This window comes from Apus apus, chromosome 6 (genome assembly GCF_020740795.1).
Source record: "Apus apus isolate bApuApu2 chromosome 6, bApuApu2.pri.cur, whole genome shotgun sequence".
Lineage (NCBI taxonomy): Eukaryota > Metazoa > Chordata > Aves > Apodiformes > Apodidae > Apus > Apus apus.
This window is the reverse complement of record NC_067287.1, coordinates 14195760-14220941: the sequence shown is the minus strand read 5'-3', so window position 1 is coordinate 14220941 and position 25182 is coordinate 14195760. Positions and strand designations below refer to the sequence as shown.

The 25182-nt window shown below is 38.1% G+C and overlaps 1 protein-coding gene across 1 annotated transcript in view; it reads right to left on the bottom strand.

Annotated features, from left to right (window-relative positions):
* CNTNAP5 (contactin associated protein family member 5) overlaps positions 1 to 25182 on the bottom strand; it is a 265506-nt gene that overhangs the window by 149017 nt on the left and 91307 nt on the right. The gene's annotated exons all lie outside the window — the stretch shown is intronic.

The following is a 25182-nucleotide window of genomic DNA, read 5'->3' as shown; positions in this document are numbered from 1 at the left end:
GAAGCTTTTACAATTCATATTTGCACCTTTACTCTCTAAGATCAGGCTGGGGATATTACAGACTTCCTGCTGTCTTCAAAACACTTAAGTAACTCAGCCAGGGTTTACATTTGAAGCTAACAGTTTTGTAAAACATGAAAATCAAACACAAAGCTCATAAAATAATAACCTCACAGGAAGGCTGCATTTCTAAGAGGTCCTATACTTTGCAAGTATAAAATTTCATTACAAAAAGTTGTACCAGTTTTAAATGCTTCTGCAGTTCAAAAACTAGCACCATTCACCTGTGCAATACAACTGGAAGCGCAAATTGAAATAACATCAGCCTCAAAACTCAAGGCTGGGAAAATTCCCTTACATGCAATAAGCCTTATTTTCCACCCAGTCATAAATGCAAAAGGCAGCATACATCTCAATTCCTAAAACATCCTTTGCAAGTGCTTTTCATTGCTGCCATCGCTTGCCTCTAAACATGAACAATTTTACTGAAATGATCGCTCTCAACCCCAGGTATCTCAGTGAAGTGAGGAAGGAAGCTTCAAAAGGTGTGCTCTGTAAAATTACTTTTGCTACAAGCTTATCAGGTTGAAAAGGGTATATAATTTAGCTATCCCAAATGTCCCCAAAGCTTTGCTCATCCTGCAGCTCTTATTCTGATATTTTTTTTTTTTTACACACAAGATCTTGTTGTTTACAAGTATTATGTGATGGCTAACAAACCTCTCACAAATTCAGCTCTTTTTTTTTTTTTTTTTTTTTTTTCATGGGGATTCTTGTTGATCTTAATTTCAAGTTAACTACATCCGGCAGTCCAACAGATATGTCCATCAGATATGTTTTGAGGAGTGCCACAAGTAGCATTTCAAGATGCCCTGGGCTTACTCATACTGCCTTCCAGACAGGAGCCAAATTCAAATGCCAGCACAGAGTATTTCAGGGTTTTTTTTGTATTTCAAGTGAAAAATCTTGCTCTTCTCAGTAATGATACTGTCAGTAAAGAGTAAGTCTCTCAGTGAGAGCTGTGGCAGCACTCACATTTTTATTAAGGCACTCATGGATGTATCAGATGGAAAAGAGGAAGTGCTTTTGTTTGCTTAGAGAGCTCATCCTCTTGGAATCCTTCTGATGATGCAAAAAAAAATCACCTTTCAAGAGAAACAGAAAGAAGAAGAAAAAAACAAAACAAACAAACAAACACCCCACAAACAAAAACAGAGGGGGGAGCAAAGGGTTTCCAGTCCTCCCAATTGTGAAGAAAAGCTTAAAATACAGTGACTAGAATGCAAGCAAATGGAGAAAATTAAGACTCAAAAGACAAAGCAAACCTTAACACAGCAACAGTGTGAAACAAGGGTCTGTATTGCTTTTTTCTCAAAATCCTCTCATACACAAGGCTGTCAATACTGCACATCATATCACATGCACACAAGGTAATAATTTTTTTGTTCTACAGTCTGGGAGAAAGACCAAGTTGAAAAGCACAGCACCTGTAAGAAATACCTTATTGCATTTATGAAGTTTATGAACTAGGTGATTTGCAAATATGACTGTGTGCCTAAGCAGCCCACACATTCCTGCTTGGAAAGAGGGTAGGAATGCAGCCACATTGTGTTATGCTGTGACCAGACTGTTTGAGGCAGTTCATAACTATGTGTAACTGTTGTTAAGGGCAGTCTTGCCACCTGTCTTGCAGGGCAAGCCTGTTAAGACACTTTTTGCAAAGCCTGTGCAAACCGCATGCCAACATCCAGAGCCCAACTGCAGAGCTCTGTGGGCTTCCCAGGTAAAACAGAGACAGTTGTACCTGCAATCAGACCCAGGTGTCCGCCTGCAGGTTTCTGTGATAGCTACTTCCCTGCACAACTCCTCAAGGAACAGCAAGAATTACCAACATCCAGCCTCCAGATCAGTTGACCCCAAACCTGATTTGCATCTACGTAAATGTCCTTCTCACACTGAAACAGTCATGTCAATAAAAACCCTTCAAAAATCTAAAACATCCCTTACATCAGAGTTTCCCAAGCTTCTCAAATACCAGAGCCAACAAAACTTTTTTGGGAAAAAAATTCCACAGGCAATGGTGGACCCATTGACCTGTGCCTGTGAGATGGTTTTGCCTGCAGCCAGCACATCACTGCTTGCTGCTAACTGCAGGGCATCCCTCTGTATCCCTCTAGGATTGCTTTGATTTTCATTTCCAACTCCCACTGCTATACAGATCACCTTCTGATGTTTTAAGGACCACCTGTGGACTGTAACCATTGATTGAACACCAATTGCCACAGATGGTCACTTGAAAACTTAAATCCACAGCTGACACAAAATAATCCATCCATTAAAGAAGATGAAACAAGGATGCAGCAACAGATTTCTTAGCCCTGGAGGTTCAAATATTGATTAACAGTAAACTTATCAGCAAGAACAGCATAAATGCTCCCTCTTGAGAAACTTGTTGTTGATAGGGATTGACAGGAACAAAACAACAAATTAGCCAAGAAAACAAAGCACCCCCATGCCACTGTCCATGCAACACAGTTGCTCTGGGAAGGAGCATAAGACTGCAACCTGTGGCTTCTTACAAGCCCTAGAAATACAATACTGGAAAGTTCTACTTCTGCCTTTCTATAAGACTTACAAATCAAAAAGCTCTATGAGTGCCAAATATTGTCATCAGCTTCTTGAGGGCAAAAGCTTTTCTCCAGCAACAATGGCTATAAAGCTAACAGCTTGCCACAGGCACGATTGCCTTTTGGACCAAGCTTGGCTGTGTGGTGCCTTGCTGTGACACCAACCATGGCATGATAGTAGTATTCCATGAGGCTTTTTTTTATAAGCCTGCAAAATCAGGTCCCACTGGCACGAAGAGGTGAGGTACAAACAGCTGCAGCAGTTTGGAGCACGGTCCAGCCAGCCCAGTGCTGCCTCTTCAGCAGCAGCTGTTGGCACATAAAGTAAAAATGAGACAAGCATATACTATGCTGTTTCCCATGCTCAACTCACCTGATTCATGGGTTATACTGAAGTGGAATGAAATAGAATTCCAATTTAGATGAAAAAGAAACTTTCAAAAGAAGTTTGAATCTCAAAACTCCTGGCATTCCCTGAAATTTAGATGCATGACTCCCTCAGGAAAAACAACAATTCAAGTGAATGAGCTGTTTATACAACTATTCCATTCAGAGAGACCCCAAAAGCTGTTCGAGGCCAGTTCAGGAAAATGGCAAGCAACTGTGGTGAAATATGACAGCTGTTTAATAATCCTGCAGACACACATTTGTTTCTCTGCCACGTATATTAATTCAGATCTACGCCAGATAATACCAGTGAGATATGATGCGATAAACTTGAGATCACCCTATGGCCAAACTCTTAGACTGGCGTCCACCTTTAGACAGACAAGTGGAAATTGGGTGCAAGAAAAGTGTCTGCTTACGAACACTTAATGAATTCAAAAGATAGCATCAGATGTGGAACTTTATCTCAGTCTCCTTTGTATGTATGCTCTGCATAGCAAATGGCAACTTATTTACAGAGCTGCAGAAGGTGGTTCCCATAATGACTTTGCTGAATATATTTTGCTCTCCCACTTTGTTAGGCAGGTAATGGGATGGGTTCAAAATGAGTATGCAAGCAGCAACATAGGCACAACCAGCCCTCAACAGTGAGCAGGCAGACCTGAGGTTAACTACCTTCTGGGGGAGATATTTGAAGATGTATTGAATACTCTCATTTCTGCCAAAGTCACTCTGATAAACGGAGCCGAGAAAAAAAAAGAAACCAGATTATGAATGTGCAGAGGGCACATAACACAGATGTTAGCAATTTACAACGTTTCAACCTTCACTGAAAGAAATATAAGCACAGAAAAGAGCACTCCACCTTCAAATCTCACCCATGACATCGCAGTATGCTGCCTCCAGTGCCTGAAGAAATAAGGACAGAGTGCAATTAATTCAAGCTATCCAGCAGCTTAGTGAAGGAAAGTGAGATAAAAAGCAGCTAAGCCTGTCATAAATCCTGAAACTGCAATACTCAGAGTAAAACTATGTCGTTCTCCCTTTTAAACTTCCTTAATAGAATGAGAAAGATCGGGAGCTAGGAGTTAGCACTGTGATATAGAGCATGCTTCCTGGTGTATGCCTCCCAGGACCTGCTCAAATATTTAAGTGTATGCGCACTTTAAAGAAAGCATGAAACTTGAAAGAAAACTAAGAAACAATAATCTGAAACAGGAAGGAGGAATCATTGCCTAGCTTTTCACATTTTCTAGGTTGAAACGAACTGTGACTCAAGGATAGTTTTTTATCTTCTCCAGAGGCAACAGGATTTTAGTTCTGCTCAAATTTGGACTTTGACTGAAGCCAGGTTACAGGAAGGGTCCTTCAACTCTGCTTGTACGTGTTGAAAGAGACTGAATGCTATCGTCACAAGGACACAATACAGTCACAAATGTACCACATGGAAACTCAGCAGCCTCAAGGCTTGTTAGCAACAACCTAAGCCTGGACAGGTTTGTGGTGACTTTTTATAGCAATGAAAATTGAAAAATCCATTTAGTTGCTGCTGTGAACTGAAAGCAGTTGTCTGTTCAGGTAATTCTAGAAACTCAGAGAGATTACAGAAAGATTATTTTTAAAAAATGTGGAAAAAATATGCAATTTCAAAGTCTTAATGCTCATTTTACATTTCAGCTCCTACATACTGTGCATGTCAACAGTGAAAAACATTGCTTTGCTCATATAATGGAAAAAGCTCAACACATCAAGCCAAAACAGTTTATACCTTGTCATGAAGAAACAGAGTGAACTGGCTTTTCTGTCATCTCAATCACCTTGTGTCCAGACTGAGGGCTGCTAAATGCTCAGCCTCAGTTGGAGGGTGTATTAAGAGCAGCTCTCCAGCACAGGGGCTCATGGCAGGACCTGGCCCCTGGGAACTGCTCTCTCAGCATGTGGCCTGAAAAATCCTTTTGCTATTAGAAGGGGTCAGACCATAAGAGAAGGAAATGATTATAAGGATGACTGCTCAGCTCCTTAAAGAGCTGCAGTCTAGATCTTTGATTTCACCTACCACATTGCAACATTCGGCACAAGGACAGAAAACCTGTGCACTGTGTTTTCTCACTTCTCTTTCTGAAGAGGCAAGTTAATTTTTCTTTCAATTTCCTTTCAACCAATCTCTGAAAATTTAAGTACATTTCTACTTCAAGTACAAGAAACTTGCCTGCTTTGGAGAGTCAATGGGATAGTTTTCCAATGATTTAAGCACATTTCAGTCTAAGCCCAAGACAAAACAGCTGCCAGCCTGGTCCAGTGACAGAAGGACTGTCCTCTTAGCCCATCACTTGTCTCCAAGCATCTCCTCCTGTTTCACATCTGTCTTTCCTGTTAACGCACCATGGTCTTTATGACAAAAGATAACCAGTCATTTCTGGTTAACAACCGTCTGAGCTGAGTTTCCAGTCTCATGTTTTCCCTTCCAAGTTAAACACTATGACTAAAAGATCACAAAGCCTGTCATGCCTTCAGAAAGAGAAGGCTCCATTCGGCTTGTTTTTCTTCTTTCTTAACAGCAGCTGCATTCTCCTCCTTGAAACACCCATCTGTGGTAAGATCCTCAAAAACAATATCCCCTGGCACAGTGTCAGAGCTGCTATTAGGAAGAAGCAGGGCAAAAAGAAATACAAGAGGCACCTGTCAAAATTATCCTCCCATAACATACTATCTGAGGAAACGACAGCTTCTCTTCCTATTCCTCCACTCCCTTCAGAAAAATTAAAAAAAAACCCACAAAACATTTAAAAAAAGGAGGGGAAAAAAAAAAAAAAAAAAACAACAACACAAAAAACCTGGTCTACAAAGAGGTAGTTTAGCTTCCCTATACAGTAAGAAGGAAAAAAAATGGCTACAGTATGGGTTATCTAGCAGGGGTCCTACTGGGAAATACTTACTACATTTGCTACTCATTGAGGGGCTGACTGCTGTGTTCCAGCAATGCAATGCCCACCCGGGCTTCTCAGCATTATTCATCTCTGAGCTACTGGCACTTTCTGTACATACAAGAGTAGTCCAGGGGAGAGTAGATTCAATAACATGGCAGGGTCCACTCTACTTCATCACTTCCTTGAATAATCTGCTCAAGTGGGAAGGCAATTTGTCTCTGATCTGCCCCATTACACTGAATGCACACCCTTCTCTCTGCTTAGTTACTTTCCAAATACAGAAACAAAAACTGTTACAGCATCATTAGCTTCAGAGAGATGACTGCCCAATACAAACGACATTCATATTAAGGAAGTGGCTTATTATCCTTGTGTTAACAGTTAGCAGAACTATTCACAGGTTTTTCCAATAAAACCCATAGATTTTTAGACTATCAAAAGATTTTGTAAGAGGAAACTTTTTGTTTGTTTGTTTTAAAGGCAATATATGTAATATTCTGTTTTAGACAGGTCTGTATCAATCCAGAAAACACTAGTCTAATGATGGTGATATTAAAAACATGAAGCTCCCTGGGTCCCTTCAGGACAATGAAACATACCTATTTAGAACAAAGAAAATGAAACAAAATATTGCAGAACTTCTGAATTCTTTGTGGGCTTTTTATTTTTTTTTTCCCCCCTCCTATTTTGATTTACCCCTAGAAAATTATAATTTCTTTTGTTGTTTTGGTCAGCAGCACCTGTCAAAATGCTGGTTTCTTTACTGGAATAGACAGTCTTACCTTTGAATAGTTTGAATCAGTGTCAATCTCTTTCTAGAATCTGCTAGACTGTACCTTGGCTAAGCCTGAGGTGTCATATCCACCAGATATCATTCCCAACTGACACCTTGGGTACAGTGATGTCTTTTGAAGAAAAGAGAATTTACCAAATTGATAATATATAAGCTATATCACCTGATCTCAGGACTAGAAAGTTATCACTGTCATCTTCTATTTACTCACACAGGTGTAGCCCAAGTGTCTTATCCAACCTGCCCTTCTTCCCAGCAATGGACCAAAAGCAATTTTCCTGCCCTACTGAGACACCCTTTGCATACAAATGCGTTGTTGCATTCCAGACAGAGTGGCATTTCAGTGGTGGAGAACTGATCCCCATCTGTAGTTTTCAGTATCAGCTCTGTCTTTGAAGCACTTGGAGGTGAAGTCGTTATCACCGTTACTATTATCACTGCTGCATAAATTAATAGTAACAGAAGCAAGCAGCAGCAAAATTAAACCTGTAAATTACAAGTCCAAGCTAAAAGTCAGCAGCTAATTCCTGGTTCTGCTCAGCCTTCTGCACTTTATCTTAAAGACAATCCTCCATATAGATAGTATTTTAAGCTATATCACAGCAAAGGATAAATATTTTCCCAGTACCTTGACTAGATTAACCTTAGCCAACAGACTGAAACTGCTCTTTCGGCTGCCAATATTAATCATAGATTTCAGCTGTTCTTCTGCATAAATCTCATGGAGACCTTCATGCTTTACATTAAATTAGTGGGATTAACAATGCAGTGAATGTGTTTATGTTGGGCAACGTTGGAGAACTTTGAGAACCTTCCCTGTATTTATCTTCAACAAAGTGTGCTTAAATAGTGCTGTACACTTGGTGTCTCTCTGGTTATCATGTGCCAGATGGATCCAGCAAGATGACACCAGAGAGGTGTTAGTTATTCCATGCAACAGTGACCTCAGTTGAATATTGTACTTCATTATCTGACATTATTTCCCTGTTACGAAATTTTATGGCATTTTCATTTGCATCACTAAAGTAAATACCCTGTGGAGGAAGATAAATAGGTAGGCTTGATTTTCTCCAGTGTTTTACAATGCACTGAAATGCACATACAAACAGATTTTTTGCTATATACTATCTTCAGCATTTCATTTTTTCTCCTTTGAACTGGAGTTCCTTGCCAAGACAGCAACAATTAACATTGCAAAAGGGCACTGCAGACTGATCTCATGGTGCTGATTACCTTACTCAGGATCTTCTCTCAGGAATGCCATCACCATAAAGTACAGAAATACAAAGTTACAACTAATAACAATAGTCAATATTTATAAGGTTTATTATGCTCTCCTTACAAAAACACCATATAATTGCAAATTAGAAACAAAACTCATCTTTTTGCCCTATGTATTTCTCTAGATGTTTTCAACCACACCTTCTTAAACTGCAAACTCAGCTATGTGAATACACCATGAGTTCCACCCTGTATTGGTATAAATAATTATTGCACTCTTCAAAGCAGTGAAATTATGCTCATGTGCATTAGCCACAGTCTTGGCCTAGCGAGTTACACAGAATTCTCTTTTAGCACAGGAGGGTTGAATCTAATTGACATAGCTTCCTCCTACAAAATCATTACTGGAGCATTTGGAGCATCCTCAAGTCTTGCCATTTCACTTTCACACTGGGGTCCATCATTGAACCATATTAATCTCCAGGACACTAAAGCAATTTAAAGAAACCACTTCTCTTCCTCCTGAAATAGAGTAAGATGAGTTTTGGAAGACCACTGCAGGCATACGTGCTATGTCTTCCAAACGTGTGTCTGCCTGTCGAACCATACCAACAAAATCCTCAGCAGTAGGCTCTGAAGATCAAGATGTTCTCTAAATTACAGCACAAAAAAGTAACTTTCTGTTAGTGATCCAAGCAGGAGGTAGCCTGTCATTTTGAGTCTGAAGTTTAAATTTTGCCTGCATACGCAAAAGGCCTGTAACTTGTTATGGTAGAATAATAAATAAAGTCATAATACATTTGGCAGGTCCAAGATTACAGTAGGCCATAAATAAAAAGTGTTCCATAGCTTTTTTTTTTTTTTAAAGGGAAAGAAGACAGGAACTGCTCAGTGAGTTGGAAATTTCAGGACTTGTAAAAAACATTTCAAAATGACCATGACCACTGTGTTGCTGAACATAAGGACAGAATCACTGAAATTGTTTCCTGCAACAAGCAGTGATTTCTATAAATATATGAACTGGGTTGCATTATGCTGAACTGTCCCTAGTACCTCTGATAAAGAGCTGCATTCATCTTAGATAAACTATATCTTTGCATTTTCTAACAGCAAGACATGCCATGCTGTTTTAGACTAAAAGGTCACCAGTTTTTAAGTAGTTGCAGTGGATTGCCCATAGGAAGGCCAACAAAGGCCGTTAGTCGTCATCCTCTGCTGTACACCTTAATTTAAGAAAATAAAAATAAAGAATAAGGTGTGGAACCATTCCTAAGCCTTGCACTCTGTGGTTCAGGAGCCACACAGACCATTTTAGAGACCTAAAAATATTAAGAAAATTAGTTTATTTCTGCCTGAACCTGAAACCCAAGATTTTCCTTAATGAATATGTTTAAAGAAATCAAATCAGAGCCATGGCTTAAGTGAAAGGAAAAGAAGAGTTGTATTTTAAAATACGATGTCAATAATTGGATTGTGTTAAGTGTTCTTTCACCCCGTTTCTTATAAGCTGCCCGTTCTCATTTCACTTCCATACCATCTCTCACTAAACCATAGGCAAACACTTAAACAGTAGAAACCTTAAGTGTCTCTCCAATGGTACCAATATTTCCTATTTAAATAGATGAAAACAGGGGTGGGGGGAATAGTTAAAAACAAAATTGGAAAAAAAAAATCAATAGCTTCTTAACAAGCCCTTCTCCTAAGAACGGAAACCTAGCATACAGGGCTCTCTTGTTTTTTACTGCCCTGATTGTAGGTGGAAGAAAGGACCCAGGAGTTGGAACCATTCTAAAGTTTACCTTTAGAAAAACAGAAACAGCTAAACGTTTTTTTTAAATATTAAGATGAAGACACTGTGGTAAAGATTTTTTTTTCCTGAAAGCAGGATGAGAAGCTACAAACAGATAAGTAACAAAGAAGGGAAGAAAGAAAGAAATGTTTTAGACAATGCAACCCACAGAGAGGAAAATTAACCTATTACAGGATTTCCTTTACAAAACTTCTGCAGACTGCAAGGTCTGTGTAATAAGCTGTGCTAGGACCTACATTCACCATTCAGACTTCAGCAAAGATGAGCTCATTTTCTGCTAAACAGAAGAGGACTGTGCAAATATACAAATTTAAGTTCTAATACAGAAGGACACTGCTAGGTTCTTAATTGCCTCTGCATCAATACTGTATTCACAGGCACATTTGAACTCATCAGGTTTCTGCAGTACAGCATTAATGAACACCTGAATGGGTACCCATGCTGAGAATACACAGCATTAAAACAACAGTTATTTAAAACACCACTAGATCAACACATTATGACTGAAATACGTAGCGATTCTGCAAGCTCCCAGAATACTGTATGATATCTGTTTCCCACAATATCCTTGGAAATTCTCAGATCAGCATTCTCAGAGAGTCCTATTTCCCTCTGTGTTAGTGCTCAAATGACTTAGTGAGGAATGAATTAAGCCAAATTCCTTATTCTCGATAACAGGATAGAAACAGACAAAACACACACATTTTAATGATGGTGTCTCAGGAAGTTAAGTTCCATTTAAGCAGAATATGTCAATATAGGTTTCTAGGGTTATGTAAATTCACACGTTAATTCTGGAAGCCTAATTAATGTGGGTGAATGCCTTGTGTGTTTGACAACACATCCTAGCAGACAAATTTAGTGGACAGCAGACACTTGGAGGAGGCAGTGCAGTTACAGCGTATATATGACAAAAGAATGGAGTAGGAAGCACTGGTAAAAGAAAGGTGCTATGCTTTAAAGAAAGGTTAGAACCTAATAGGGACAATGAGTTACTTTTTATCATTGATGCAAAATTCTTCCACATTAGAGTGTCAGCTCTGAATTATCAGGAACATGAACAGATGGCATAATCATTTCACACAGTGGTAGATAATGTGGCAAATAAAGATCCAATACTAGAGAAACAGAGACCTATGTCACCTTTGAATAGAGACAGTAACAATCATGGTGACTTGAAATCTGAGTTTTAGAAAGCAGAAATGCACAATTGCTAGAGCTGGTAGGCAATGTTCCTAACATGGAGACACTTCCTTTAAATTTAGGCAGCACTCAGAATGAAAACTGCTTTTTAGGAGCTATTCTGCAACACTGGCCATATGACACTGAAATTCAACACACAAGTGTAGAGCTGGACACACAAGGGTAAACAACCTATTCCTCTAAAGCAGAGCTTCAATTCAGAAAGGGGAAATACATAAAAAATTGGACTTGCTAGATATAAATTAAAAGTAACAACAATATAAATTCTTTTGAGCACCACAGAGGTAGTTTAAAGCCATCATATTAGAGATTCAAAATAAATACATGCCACCTACACTAAAACCAAATTTATTTAAAAGAAAAAACAACCTGATGAAATGAGAGACTAGAGGAAGACTTCCTGATAAAGAAGAAATCACTATTAAGTGGTGATCAGTTCTGTAAATACAAAATACTAGCATAACGTAGAACTTTAAAAAAATAGTAAGAAATTTGATATAAGGCACTAAAACTAGTAATAGATAACTTTTTAAACATGATAGGAAAAAAACCTGAGAAAGTCTGCAAAACAGCCTTAAGGAAGACAAGGTTTATATAATTCTTTGCTTTAGAGGGTACAGCTCAGCTTATTTCCAACTCTAAGCTCTTTCTTTTGGGTGAGAAAAAGCATTTTTAAATTCAAGCACTGAATTAACATACAAAATGAACAGAAGCAATTCACTAAGCTCAGTTAATATTCTTCCACAAGGAAATTCAATATAAATTTGCTCCACTATTAGCTGCACTGTCTATGCTATCAAGGCAATTGACTTCATTACCAGAGACTCAGATGATGTCAAATGCAGCACCACTTTTTTAAAGGGCTTTAAGAAAGGACTGGGTACCCACATACCAAAAAATTCTAAATCAGTGGAAATTATTTTAAAATTCACAATAAGCATACAGGCAGATCCTTATATAATGACTAAAAGATGTTTTCTTTTTACAGAGGGAAGACAGACCTCATCAATGTATTACTAGTCTTCAAAGGAATCAATTTATGTATTGATGTTAATAGTATAATAGATACTATGCACTTGCACTTTCATCAAGTTTTTGTTGAAAAACACTGAAAGACAAAAAGCAAACAAACCAAGCTGATAAATTAGAAAAGGGATTGTGCCTTTATGAGTTAGTAATTTATTAAGAATAGGAAAGAAAGGTTCAGAAGAAAATTATCAGTGGACACTGGGGGGGTTGAGATTGATCTATGCTGTTTCTTGACTTCATAAATGCCATATCAAAGAAAACATGGAATACAGAAAACCAACACAACTTTATGATAACATGAAATTTGGTGCATTATCACAACAAAAATTGACTGTGAAAAGCTGCACAAGGATCTGATGGTACTGAATGATCAGGCACTAAACTGTGAAATAGCACAGCACACAGACAAAATGATCATCACCACACATGCTCCTGTTTACTAGCACATCAAAGCTTAACAGCATTTTTCAGACACCTTGTGGACCCAGAAGCTTACATTTAGAGAGATTCATAATTTAAATTTAGTGTCTCAGAGCATTTAGTGACAAAAAAGTTGAGAAACCTCCACTTCTTTTTCCCTAGTGAAAAAGATTAAGACTTTCTTATTTGGAGCTGGTGACATTTCACAGGGAATTCTGCATTAAAAAACACCCAAGGAATCTGATTTTCTTTCTGGGCTATTTATTCATTGCCTTATTTCTCAACAACTATACTGAACAAAACATTCGAGAAACAAAAATTTAATTTTATTTCAAAGCTTCTCTTTGAAAAACATCACCAAAAACTTATATAAACACCCTAAAATGCTTAGTCCTTCTATTGAATAAATCTTGCATTTGTAAACACAAAAAAAAAAAAATAAATTATGACCCTAAAATGGAAAAGGATTGAGAGTTGAAAGGGTCACAGAAAAAAGGCAAGACAATGAGGATGTTTAAAACTGGTATTCAATCTTTTAATTTATATGATTCCATATACTCTCCTAGCATGGTTTATGACATTGTCTTAATGTCTACAACTTTGTTCGACTAACACACACTCATCCAGCACTTCTGTAAGCAAACAATTCCCCACCACAGTCCAAGAAACTGGAAGGGGCTGCAGCATGACCTACTGTTTTTTTTACCTGTTAGGTTGATGCTAAAGTGGTTTGCAAATAGGCACTTGGAATCCTGCAAAAGGCTAGCAGCAAAATAAACAAACCCAGATGGCATTGTTTTGACATATGTAAAACGTTGAATCTGCCATCAGAGTGATGCGGGAAATCTCTAGCTTTCCACCATTCAATTACATAAAAATAGTCTATTTTTAATAGTCGGGCAGATGCATGAACAGCTATCACCAGGGAGTTCCCCAGGGCATTCTAAACTCTTTCCAAAGATACAGAAATGCTAAAGTTTAAGACGTTTTAAACAACTGGCATGAATCTCTAGGAAAGAATACTGGGAAAGAGAAGGGATATGCACTAAAAAAACCCGCCTTCTTCCCATGATTAATTTCTCCAAGTGTGATGTACTGCTTCTGTTCCTGAGCAACACATCCAGCCGCAGTGCTGGGGACACCTGCCTCTTGCTCCTGCCTCAGCCCGATGGACTGAGACTGTCATCTAATACTTTCCCCACTGTTTTTTTTCCTAGCGTGATGATTTTACAAGACAGTTTAATGAAATTTACAGGTAGTTGAATCAACAAAGCAAAAAGACTTGCAAATAATTCCTGCTGTTTTCTCTACCCTAGCAATGTCATCTTAGCAAAATCCCTATTCGCTACTGAAATGTGTTTGAATATTTGCACCTCTCATTCACAGGAGTGACTGCTAGGACTTCACACTATCAAAACCACTCCACTGCTCTCTGGAGAATCCCATGAAATCTTGGTACAACCATGTGGCATTTTCAGTCCTGAAAATCCAGGCTTTTGGGGCAGGCCCCCGCCCAGGAATGTGGCCTGTAGCAGTGTGTGCTAATACATACAATTATGCACCTTCTTTCCGGAAACTTGTGTAAGCCCTAGTGCTGAAGGACCTGCAACAATTAGGATAATTAACATTACATCCTACTCCTTTCTAATCTGGCAGAAGAATCATCTAACCCCAGAAGCAGTTAATAATATAACACTACAAAGTGATTTGTATATCTGTAATAATATATTTCCTCAAGGCATCACAGGAGGAATGTGTTTAATTGAGTTATATAAATGGGAAGGTTTTTTCATTTGTTTGATTTTTAGCCTTTCAAGTTTTTTCTATGTTTGCTTGTGCTTGCTAGTTTTTAAATATTGGATGAAAGAAACAAAATTAAACAAGAAAAAAAATGAAATAAGAAAACATTGATGTTGGAAAAAAAATACCAAGGTGTTTAGCTATTCCACCATTTCTCCCAGATGATATGACAGCACACTAATAAGCATTTCACTAGAATACAAAAACTCCAAACCAGAAAGCATTCTGCCAGGAATTTCAGAGGTCAATCCCTCCCCAGAAAATGCCACCAACCAGAAAAAAGCTTGACTGCTGACAATTCTCATCCTTATTTTTATAATGGGTCATTGAACCACAGGGTCATTTGCCCAAGGTGAGGAAAGGAGCCTGGAAAAAGGATGTAAAAATCAATCCTTTATCTTAAATGACAAACTACTTATTTAAATAAAAGTTAAATCAAAGCATATTTTAAAGCTTCTCCTTGAAAGGAGCAAAACTCAACACTAAACTCTTTGGAAGCTGAGAAAGTCTAGATAATACCTGTAATCAGGTTCCTCACCTCCAATCCAGAAGGATTGGCAGTGGAGTAAGGTCCTGCAGTTGCCTCAGATCTCAACTCCAGTGAAATCTAACAGGCAACATCCTTTTATGTCAGCATACCAATAGGGATCTCAGTAAATTTTAACTCATAAAATTTCATTATAATTTAAACACAGGATTATAGCAGGAGGAAAGTTTAGGAAAAATATTCTTCTTCAGTCTCCACTCTCCTATATTTGCTGTTTACTCTTGCCTACCACTTTGTGCATTATTATCAGAAATTGCTTCTAGAACAATGGTACACATTTCTGCTGAAGGCACCGATGAGGGTATTTGCAAATAACTTTTAGTTTTGCAACTCCACTGAAACCAGGTGAATACTGAAATAAATCTTAATATACACAGGGTAGAGACATCCACAGTCTCTATGTAGGTTAGAGTCTCACCAACACCTTGGGATTTGAAATAACACAGTATCAGGAATCAAAATTGATATTATTTGATTTTAAGAAGAGACTATATATTGCAGGAACCTTAACATGAAGCCTCAGTCAGTGGCTATCATAACTACTTCCAGTCAAAAATATCACAGTGAGGATATCTTGTTTCTTAAATGTGCTCCTGTCAGTAACTGCCCCACTACGAACTCATCAGGACACAATTTATGTCAACTTGGAGCTATGAGCTTACTGTCCTTTTTAGGCCATTTAAACTACCTTTTGATTCTAACTACCTTTTGATTCTTTACTATAAGTAATTTCTATAATTTGCTACATTGCCTAGATATGTAAGGAGAATAGGAGTCTCTTATCTATTTCAAGAACTCCTAGAGAGACAGCCACTTCTTGTATGAAAAACCATAGTCTCCTCAACAGGAATGACAGCATAATATTGTAAAGGATCTGCAGCTTTCCCCCAGTCTCAGCCTCATTAATAACCTTCTGAATGCTTGCTTGGATGGATATGGATCTAACAGGGCCTGAAACATGACCCAGAACAAACAAATAAGGTACTGCTACTGATTCTCAAGAGTACAAGGAAGTTAAAAAAGCTTCAGCATTTGTTTATTTGGTTTCTTCTTGTTGTGGGTTTGTGGTGTGGTGTTTTTTTTGTTGTGGTGTTTTTTTTGTTGTGTGGTTTTCAATTGTTGTTTACAGGGGTTTTTTTGTAGAAAAACCTATACTGAGAAGTAACCTACACTGAGGAGTCAAAAACCTGTATAGAGGAGTAAAAGTCTGCCCTACTGACTATCTGCAATGTTACTTTAGGTCACTGAAAATTCTGCCATCAGACTTTCTACTCATGTCCAACCCTACCATTAAGTGCTTAAGTATGAAAGCCATTTCATAGGTGCTTGCAACAACCACTGGCAAGGCTGCTTATACATCTATTATACAGAATCATGGAATTGCCAAGAGCTGGAAGGCAGTTCTAGAGATCATCCAGTCCAACTCCCCTGCTAAAGCAGGATCCCCTTGAGCACATTACCCAGGACTGCATCCAGGCAGGTCTTCAGTCACAATCAGTGTTTCAGATGGATGTGACTGTTAAAATAACATGAAATTTAAGAAACGGTACTTCAGCAAAATAGCTTCCTATTAAAACAAACAATTCTTACTGGAGGTAATAAAGATGCTCTTTAGTTTATTCTTAGAAAAGCAACAATACTGCTCAAGGTGGCTTTGGTGGTGAACGGGTATATTAAAGTGCACTCAGATAGGCAGAGGAGATGGACAGCAAACATTTGTTGGGTTTTTTTTGGTGGTTTGTTGGTTTGTTTTTTGTGTTTTTTTTTTTAAATGGGACTGCTCAAGCTCCAGAATGCACAGAAAGGCAGACAGCTTATATGAGTTTTTCCACAATTGCTTTATCCTCCATTACCCCTTGAAATAGTGTACAAGAAAATGCATTAAATTAATTGCAGTAAGATGACACTTTACACTGAACCACAACTAACGCATAAAGATTCTCTCTGGCTACCACCTGGCACTAAAATTTCCAAGACAGCAGTGTGTTCATCTCAACTGTCCCACAGACTTCCTGCTTATGACCCTGGTATCTACATTTTGAAATCTGGACTCTCAAGTTCTTATGTTTCAGTGCTCCGTGTATCTTAAAGTAACTCTGTTTTGTGCTTAATGACTTGTCAAGTCTACACAATGCTCAGCAATTAATACAAAAACATGAATTAGATTTAATATCATTACAGATAGTCAGGAATAGTCATATTTTGTATCACAAGTGATCTCTACTAACAGCTCAGCCTGTGTTGTACGTGTCCTGAGGTATCCAAACAACAGGTCACTCCTCCTGCCTCACAGGCAACTATTTATTCTAGTTAGCCATAAATTATTTGGGTGAGGCCACCTTGTGGAAGTGGTACTAGGAAAACCATGCAGATGGAAATGCCAAGAAGAAACAGCAAGCATTACTCATCTCATCAGCAAAAGGTTCAGGCCTCAGCTGCCACAAGTATGTTTGTATAGCAGCCAGTATTTTTTAAATGTCTTGTCTGCAGAGGCAACATCTGTGGCACATGCATGTTCTTGCTCTCACTTTTTTTTTTTCTTTAACCAGATTGAAGTCTTGTTTTCAGACTATGCTAGGTGGGGGAAAATAAAAATCTGTTTTAAATTCTGTGATTTGATTTGCTTCATCGGGTAGTTTATGTAACTGAAGAAAACTTATGGTTGGACCTGATGACCTTAAAGATTTTTGCCAACCTTAACAGTCCTATGATTCCTATTCTATGAACTGATTTTCTTTTTCTTCAAATGCATATAAGGTGATGAAAGACAATTTTATTTGCCTTAAACTAAGCTTCCAAATTAATGTGTGCTTTTCTCTTTGTGACACAATTCACTGCCTGGAAAATCTTAACAGCCCACCACTCCTTTTGGATGGTGTGAAAATAAATATTTGTAAAATAAATTTTCTTGTGAAGTGTACTTCAGAATTCCCCATCAAGAAATGAATAATTATGTTTTTGGAGCTAGGTTTGAGGAGTATACAGTGAACAAATTTTAAGGCTGCACGTTGAGGAGAAAACAAAATATTTAATAGATGCTCATTAATTACAGACTATTTGGTTTCCGTGCCAAAAAGAGTGGGAGATGCTGTGCAAAAAATAGTTTGTGATCAGGTAATTAAAGCCCTTCCTACTGCATACACATTAGGGAGTCTAATTAAGTTTCCAATGACATTTTCTATCCTTCAGGTTTCTAACTTCACAGCTTAGAAGTGTTCTTTTAACATTTCTTCTTCATTTGTAATAGCTCTCTGCAACACCCCAACAAAATGTTTCTACATTTAGATGTTATATATAAGTGTATCTGCTTTTGATCTTTTAAAGATTTTCTCATCCTTTATGCCACAGACATAAAATGAAATATGTAGTACTTCCGTGCCTGTGAGGAAATTCAATACTTCAGTTTTTTCCCCAACCACTTTGAGCCCTTAGAATGTTTGGTGGGATATCCATATTCAGCTTACCTCCAGCTAAAGAGCTCTCAGTTACACAAGAAACAAAGTTGATGACACCTGTACCACAGATCTACAGATACGTGGGATTACCACAGAAAAATTATTTCCCAGACTTTTATAAAAACTCTCTTCTCTACAGAGCTCTCCGCTTTTCCTGTGAGCTTGGGCAAGCCATGCAAAAACAGGGAAATCAACCCCACTTTGTATCTTTGCTCCCTCTTTTATGGAACCAGACAGTTAAAGTGAAGAGCAAACATTTAAATGTGAAGTGTGCAGATGTGAGAATCCTCTAGTGTGTGAAATACTCCAACCCCACCCTCTGTTTCTTCATCAGGATAAAGAGTGAAGCTTTTCTTACCAAAACTTGAAAAGCTTTCAGGCATATTGAGCTATACCCTAAGATATGTGAAGACACAGACCTTGAAACACAGGTGTCACTTAGCCTCGTGCTGATGAACACCATCTTTCACTACCATCCTTAAAAGTCTTTCCATAAGCTCTCCTTTCCTCCGGACACTAACAGGGAACAGGTACCAGCAGCCAACAGGCCCAAACACCTGCCTTTTCCTCTGCTGTATTTGGAGGTGCCAAGGATGCCCAGTGCCAAACTGCTCTCCATGCTACCAGAGAAATACAGAGTATTATACCTAAAGTCCACACCTCCATAACCTCCATCCCTCCACTATGATAAACAGAACCAACTGCCACAGCATAAAGTACAGGTTATATATATATTAAAGAAAGCAATGCTTATAAATTACCTCTTCTCTGCAGTGGACAGTTTAAGCCTCCACATCTTCTTATGACTAAGATTTTTCTCCATCTAATAATTCTATTTGCTGTTTCACAGTGAATATCAACAGTAAGTCATTTAGTTTTAATGACATTAAAAGTGGAGCCTGTCCTTGAGATAGCATCTAATTTTTCTTTATGAAAGCCAACATAAATTCTATGTATGAGGGCTCTGACAGCCTGGTAATAGAGTTGTTGTTAAAGCGAGCTAAAAATACAAACCAAGAAAAAAGAAAGAAGTATCTTTCAGAGGAATCATTAGAGAAATTGATGAGGTCTGTTTGCTTTCATTGCAATCTCTGAGGACAGATTATGTATATAAAGCATGGAGCTAACACTAAGTCTGTCACACAAAGATACTAGTTGAACAGATCTTGACCTTTCCTTCATCTATGCAATAAATATTATTACAGGAGTTCAGTGAGAGCCCCTTATTCTAGTCATCTCACACTCCGTATGAGAGTTAGAAATTTGTGGCAATTCATTTTTTTCCTCTCAGCAGCCTCCATGCAGGGTCGGGGGAATAAAATAAAATCTGGCCCTTAAACCCTAGATCAAAATGCATATAATTAAAAGGAATCAGACTAATGTTGCCCAGGCAACAAGTTCTGCTATTTCCTAATTTTCTGCTTGACTTTGTAGCCTTGCTATTTATATTTGTACATAGTTGTGTTTCTGAATATAATTATAATAGATATTAACAGCCAAATGTTGGCTATTGTGGTGAGTGAATTTGTCATTAATAACAAAATTAACAATACAGACGTGAATTATACACGGGGTTTGAATAGAAACAACACTGAAATCTATAGGGAGTTTTTACACGTGTAATGCAGGATGAAACACTCTGTTTCACTGATCTAGTGATATCAAACCACTTTCATACTCAGGAGGTTTTCTTATGGGGATTTGAGACCTCTCTACAATACGGCAGAGAATGGGCTGAAGGAACAGAATTGCTTTGATGAACTGAAATATGGAGAACAGGAGCTGAAAACAGAGAGGACCCACCATAGTAACTGAAGAGCAGGGCTGCTTCACGCAGTGTGGTGCCAGCACCAGGGATTTGCCCACTGTTCAACAGGGGAAAATGCCAGTCTATGCTTTCTTTGAAGATGATGTCCCAGTCCTGAGCAAGGACATACCTCAAGTTGATTAAATATGAACATAAAATTTCCATCCAATATGTTAAGCAATGCAAACCTGCAAATGCTTCATAATGAAAAAAATTCTGCTGAGTGGAGAGTTTTGTAGAAATTACAAGAGAAGCACACCCAGGCTGTGCTGAGGCAGGCCACTTGATGTAACAGGTTTTCATTTCTTCTGATACCACATGCATTGCTAACACACTGACTTTGCTCAGCACATTTGTGTGTTTGAATTACACATGTACCTCAGGAATACAAGATTACCATTACAGTTTGTCCTGCACAGCTTTAAATTAAGGTAGTAGCAGGAAGAAAACTCAGCATTCATGGTACAATTTTCTTGCATCTTCTTGTTCTAACTATCTCTAACTGCTCTGTTCAGGGGGAAAAAACAAACATGAACAACAAAAACCAAACTAATAAAAAAAATCCAAAAAAACCCCAACAAAACAAAACCACATTTCTGAACTTCTAAAAATATATATTTTATCAAGAACAAGAACACTAACTGCATTCTCACTTTTACTGTTTTTTTTGGGGGGAGGGGGCAGGAAATCATCTTATGTCCATAACATGCTGATGACTGCAGGAAATAAAAATCTTGTATTATGTCAGTGGTGTATCTCACCATAGTAAATGTTATGCATGACTTTATAGTTTGCCACATACATATCAGCCTGCAATAAGGAAAAGGCATTTTTGAAGTTACAGCAGTCATGGCTGCTAATAGACTTGTTACAGAATTCCCTACTGGAGTCTCAAAATGAAATACAGATGCTCTGTCTGAAATGCACAATGCATCAGCCTCAGGGGCAGCCCTGCTGTCCTGGTTCTCTGTTTGTGCCCACTGGAGGGACTTTCTGGAAGTTAAGTGTGTGCTCCTCCAGACCAGACTTCTGGTGGCAATGAGCATGCCAGGAAAGATGGTGGGGAGGAAGATGATATGACTCATGCTGATATTTGGGCTAGACAAGTTCAGGGTGCATGGGTGGATGTGCTTTACACTGCTGCATTTAGAGTGGATGGAGAACTTTGGGAAATCTCTTCAGAAAAGGATAAAATACATCCATTTATTTCATCATAAAGGTCTAATCTATTTTTTAAGAACACTGATGGGATTTTCCATTGCCTCCTGAACAAAAAGTCAAGAGAAAACAGAATTAGGCTTTATGCATCCATCCAGCTAAACTGTGAGTAGACATGGGGTGGTAGCAGATGAGCAAAATTCTCCATTAAGGTACATTGAGTTGTTTTCTTGTACTTGACTTCACCTTTCTCTAAGTCTTCAGGTCAGTCTTTTCTATTTGTGCTTTGTGTTTCTCTAAGTTCAGTTCCTGCCTATTTGTTACTAGGTAGCAAAGGTAACAAAGTACCGAGATTTATAGCAACAACTCTTAAACGTCTCTTTAAAACAAAAATATTTGTGTTGCTGCAAACAATTGCTCATAGTACAGAAAATCAGTATGGCTGGAAACAGAACACAATACTTCTGAAAAAGATAATGGTACACTGTAAAAAATTAAAGTGTGTATCAAAGATAGCGTAGCTAATTATTTTGAATAAAGATTTGGTGCCTCACCAAGTTATCACTGCAGAAGGTGACTTTCAGGAAGGTAATCTGGTGAAAACTGGTAGGAACGACCTTAGAAATAAATTTCTAATGGTGGGTGAAAGAGCTGTTCTGCCAAGAGCCAGCCATTTTCTCTGAGTCTACTAACAGTAACATTTTATTAATCCAGATGAGTAGAAACCTTTGACAGGTTTGCAGAGGTGGGTTGGAATTAATATTAACTCATTTCCGAAAGCATTTGTTTACCCTCTGTTTTGTCATGGGTATGAAAAGTTCAGATCCAACCCTGACCCTAAATATCATTACATCTTTCTTTCCAGACCACTCTTATCACTAAAACTAAGAAACACATTATAGCTAATGTGCACATTAATGCTGAGGGTATCTGATAGCCTCAGGAGGAAGAATTACTCCTCTTGGACACCTGGCAAGAATGCACTGTAAATCTAGACCTACAAGAATCTGAGCCAAAATGCAAGCAAACTTTGTGAACTCATGCTGCAGTAATCACTTACACAGAAGAATTTTAATTTGAAAGCTGGTGATGTATAGAAGTTGAAGGTTGTGATTTTGCCTAGAAATATAAAAAACCCCCAAAAATTCAATAAACAAACCAGAAAAAAAAAAACCAAAAAAATTCACCTCTCTCTGTAGGAACCTCCAGGACATGTCAAAACTTAAAAATATTATATATATATATAAGCTATCACAAATAAAGACAGGTATTTTTGTACTACTGATAAAGCTTGCAATATTTATTTTCTAAAGTGAGTGAGAAGGAATTATTTGGAATTCTGGATTCATAACTTACTAATAGCACTGCAGGGCTACATGTTGAAAATTGATGACAAGGTATATTCATCAATATGGTAATGAGTTTAAAAGGCAGCATGTAACTTAGGTTACTCCCAATTAGGTAGCCCTAAGATTGTCAGCTCAAACCTTTTTCTTCCTCTTTTAGTTTAAAAAAAAAATAAATTAAAAAATAGATTTTTCTTTCTGATCAAAAGTTGAAATAGAGTAAGTTAATATTACTATATAATAGACTTTTAAAGATGGTCTATGCATCCATGTGCACAATAGGATCCTTTGGGGCCCTGTATTCTCATCAGCCCTACCTAACACACAACTGTCTTCTTCCTTCAAGTCCTACCTCTTTGGCTCTGCTTTTAACTCTTTGGCCAGGACACTTGTCAGCAACTCCCTGAAGGAAATTCAAGGTGTGTGTCTCACTCTCATACAGTTTTGATGTTAAGAGTAGTTTAGAAATTGGACAAATTGGTACTAGTTCAGAATAGTAACAAAGTCATCAGGGGGCAGGAATAGATTTTGGAGCAAGTAAAATCCAATTACCAAAGCTTGAAGAAAGCAAGTTCAGACTAAACTACAACAAACTAGCACATGAATAGCATTATTCTGTATGTACTTCCAAAGAGTTCTCTAAAGTTTTGCTTGCTATGTAGCAAGTCCATAGAGCCTCAAACATCACTAGGAAATGGCAGCACTGAAGGACTAATTTTTTTCTTGGTTTTTATTCCTGAAAACTTGATTTCATGCTGTTTCTTAAAACATGGGCACCAAAGTATTCCCTTTCTTACTTACCAGAGTAAGTAGCAAGGGGTACTTTTTTTTGTCTGCAATACACTAATGCTTAGTTACTAAGTGGCAACGTAAACCTGTGCTCTAAAGCTTAATAAAACCACTACAAAACAGATAGATTTTATGGAAACTACATCCAGCAAAAATTGCAAGAAAGACTAAGTAATAGAAACAACAAAGATACAATGTAGGATAATAAATACAAAAAAAAAAGGTGAAAGGAGGAAGGAGTTCTAGAGATTGAGCTCTGCCAAACAGTCTCTATAAGCAGGGAATATGACTCATTGGTCTAAATAAACATGAAAATGTGCAGATTTCCACCTGAAGCAAGCACCTTCATTGACACAGCCTCCACTGTGCCCCCCTAGTGGCACCTATTTTAACACTTGCAATTTTCCTACCTTTCTTTTTCACACATAGCTTAGCTTTTTATGGAACGAGCAGCCTTAGGTGTATGGTGCCTTGCCTCACAATATCCTTCTCATCCCTCATAAAAAAAACTGAATCAATTTATTAGAATTATTTTTTTAACAGATTTGTTACCTTCCCATTCCACCCTCTATCTCACCCATATGCAAGTTGAGGGGATTTTATACTTAGCTTTTTATGCTCAGGTGCTTTGGTCAGTGTCACTGACCATCTCACACCTCAGTGTGTCACAGAGGTCCAAGCAATCAGTGTCTGCAGTAGCTTTTTTTTTTTTTTAAGATGAGGTCTTGTGCATAACACTGAAATAGTCCCCAAATGCACACTGATTAAGCAGGCTTTGCTCATCCTTTTTTCTGAATGTCAGCTCTGCTAATCTGTAAACTCATGCAACTAAGCTCGGACCCCTAACATGCTCACTTCTACCTCTTCGTAGGAGGTGCAAGGGAATGAGTCAGTCACGAGTGGTAGCTTACATTTGAGATAAAAACAATTTTATTTTTTTTTCTTCCCTTACACACACTTTTAAAATGCTCTCCTCTACCGTCCAAAACGGAGGTGCCTCTGCAACCCAGCAGAGAAAAAGGCCCACACACAGTTCAGTGTAATCTGAGTGCAAAAACAACTTGCACAAAGTAACTCCAAAGTTCTGGAGTGAGCTCTGGAAACCAAGATGCAGAAGGACACAGCTGCAGCTCCCCACAGTGAAGAGACTGACAGGGGAAACTGTTTATGCCACTTAGTAAAACGTAGATGCATTTACTCAGACAACAAATGACTGAGTGGGTTTAACAAGCAGGATAATAGCTTAGGATGTCATTTTGATCTGAATACATAATTAAAGGGGATCAAGAAAAGGCTCAGGTTTAGAAGTGGCCTTGAATATCTGCAGCCTAATTAAGATTGATTCTGCCAATCACTGCTCAAGAACATGAATCTTCTGTTTGTGCTTGGTTTCCAATAAAACATATCAGCAGCCTACACATTAGCATAGCTTCTACAGTCACTTCCCACATAGAAAATATGGTGGGTTCAAACCTGGCCTATGATGGCTACAGACAAATCCTACAGGTTGCTATCTTTTAGCTTTAGATTACTCCTGACAAGTGCAATCAATAAGGCTTGCTAGCCTGAGGCTCAGAAGGGCTGTAGCTATTTTATTTGTCTCAACCTGTATGCATAATGTGATAGGGTGGTGAGAAAGCACAGATGAAGCGATTTGTTATTTATGACAATATCAATCAACACAGCCTCTTACTAAATGAATTAAGTAGCACTGCAATAACTTGCTTTTCTGCTGCAACTTTGGTTTTTAAAAATTGAGCAGAAGAGTGATATTGATCTGCCTAAGTCTGCTGCCATTTCATTACAATTCCTTCACGATGGAACAGAGTCCCTGCTGCTACTGTCCCAAAATCTATGTAAACA